This window comes from Empidonax traillii, unplaced genomic scaffold (genome assembly GCF_003031625.1).
Source record: "Empidonax traillii isolate 1590-97213 ecotype Southwest subspecies unplaced genomic scaffold, ASM303162v1 scaffold761:size885847, whole genome shotgun sequence".
NCBI classification, from domain to species: domain Eukaryota; kingdom Metazoa; phylum Chordata; class Aves; order Passeriformes; family Tyrannidae; genus Empidonax; species Empidonax traillii.
The window spans coordinates 589040-591304 of NW_020955954.1; the positions used below are offsets into that span (position 1 = coordinate 589040).

At 59.8% G+C, this 2265-nt stretch overlaps 1 protein-coding gene across 2 annotated transcripts in view; it reads right to left on the bottom strand.

The window, feature by feature from the left end:
* SBNO2 (strawberry notch homolog 2) overlaps positions 1 to 2265 on the bottom strand; it is a 40531-nt gene that overhangs the window by 36534 nt on the left and 1732 nt on the right. Inside the window, exon 1 of one of the 2 annotated variants that reach the window (XM_027901057.1) lies at positions 1951 to 1972. The exons of the other annotated variant lie outside the window; for it this stretch is intronic. The gene's annotated coding sequence lies outside the window, so the exon portion shown is untranslated. Of the gene's footprint in view, positions 1 to 1950; positions 1973 to 2265 lie in introns of those variants that run through there. 2 annotated transcript variants of the gene reach the window in all.

Sequence of the window (2265 nt, forward strand, 5' to 3'; positions counted from 1 at the left end):
CCCACAGAGCAGCACCAGCAGCACGCGCAGACGGTCCCCACCTCCAGCGACTCCTGTCACGTTTCCCTGCGAGTGGCACTGAGGAACAGCCCCGACCTCCCCCCGGATCAGAGGGGTGGCCCCAAAATCCCACCGGACCTGCTCCTTCCCGGCCGAGCAGCCCAGGTCTGAAAGTGAAAGCAGCTCCCTGCCCTGCGTGAGGAAGCTCCCGAGCAGTTCCAACCTATCACTGCAGCAGTTTCAATATTCCTAACAGTTTGCCTAAAGGTGTGCTGTCAGCCCAGGCACTGAAGGGCAGCTCCGGTCTGGAATTCCTGTGGAATTAATCATGCCTAGAGGTTATGGAGCGTGAATTATCAACTTATAACAGCTTGAGTTTTTTAGACATTCCTGAGACCAGCCTTGCAGCAGAGAAATTCCAACTGGAAACACACAAAGAACTGCTCTGCAATAACCAGGATGGACAGAGCTGGGGGTGAGGGCTCAGATCACGGACATCTGCGATCAGGAGTGGTGAAAACAGCTCAGTAAATGCAACCAGCACTTCCTCCTGTTGTGTTCCAGCCTTTGTTGGTGTATTTTAAATGCTCTCTGTTAAAGGAAGGCAGCCAGGAACCCACAGGCAGGCCCGGAGCTGCCGGAGCTAAACCTGCCCATCGTGAATTACCACGCACTGAGAACAACAAAAACATCTCAGAAACATGATCCAGTCCCTCCTCCTGCTCATGGATCAGCTCCTCCCGTCCTGACGACCCCCACGGAGCAGAGGGAGAGCCCCAGGCCCAGCGGAGCCAGCGACTCGGGCACCCCCCGGAGCTGCAGCTGGAGGGAATTGTGCAGGACACAACCTGAATGAAACAGCCCAAAGAAATGGGAACTCAACACTTCAGAGCTCTGAACAGTCATTCTACATCTCAAGCACCCAGGCATCTCCAGGTTCCTCTTTCGTGCTTCTCCTTGCCACGCTTTTGGCAAGTTTAGACCAAACAGGCAGGCAGGGACAGGAGTCAGTCCTGTCACCAGTGCAAAGGACAACATCAGACTGGAAGACACTGGTTATGGGTGATGAAAACTGAATCACTCCAGGGCATCCTAAGCCAGCAGTAGGAGCCACCCTGATCTCCTGAATGCTCTGGGCATGGAAAAGGCTCCTGGGACACTGGCACTGCAGCCTCACAGCTGGTGTGTGTGGGCACGGCACTGCCAGGTCCCCAATTCTTTACACTTTCACCCTTGTTTCGATCCCGAGGGACACTCGGGAGGAACGCTCTGCGCTGCACCTGAGCAGGTCCCGACGTTCCGCTTCACACGCAGCCACTCGCGGTGGAAAAACCACTCCAGGACATCAAAGCCAACTTCCCCCGTGGATCACGGAAAACACACTGCTTCCAACCCAACCAGCCTCCAGGCAGGCTCGGCGTGCACCTGCTCTGGGAGAGGGCTGCGTGTTCACCTGGATCACACCTACACACGTGTGTGTGCGGAGCTCCATCCTGTTACTAAAACAGACTCAAGGGTTTCGGAGTTTTAAGCTGGGGAGCCGTAAACCCCCCCCCTGGATTTAGGCCTGGGGAAGCTTTTTCCCCGAGACTCTCACGGGGGGACGAGCCGCAGCGTGAGAAAATTCTCTCCTGTGTGCAGAACAGCACTGTTTCAGCAACACTCATTCGGGTTTGCAGGATACAAGCCTTATTTTAGGGAAAAACGAGGTCCCAACAAACAAGGAACAGCCCCCCAAACCCACCCAAAACCCATCGTGGGGGGGTACGAGGCTCGCCGGAGGGCCACGCTCGGGGCTGAGGGGACCGGGGGGCGGACGGGCCCCCCCGTTCGGGGGGGCCCGTCCCCCCCCGGCCCCCTCAGCCCCCCTCAGCCCCCGAGAAGGCCCCGCTCGTGGAAGGACCGGGAGTGGGGGGGAAGGACCCGCGTGGGGGTGCGGGCGGTCCTTACCTGTGTGCGGGGGTCCTGCGGGGGCTCAGGAGGGATGAGGGGATGGGATGGGGATGGGGAAGGGGAGTTCAGGCTCCCGCCCCGCCGCCGCCGCCGCCTCCCGGCGCCATGTCCGGCACACGGAACTTCCGGGAGGAAGGGGCGGCGAGAGAGACCGGGAACCGGGAACGGCGCACGGAGGGAGGGAGGGAGGGGATGGTACTGGGGATGGGGTGTTGGGGGAGACAGGGAATGGGAACGGGACTGGGAACGGCACCGGGAGCGGGGCGTTGGGGGAGACCGGGAATGGCACCGGGAGCAGGGGGAGACTGGGAA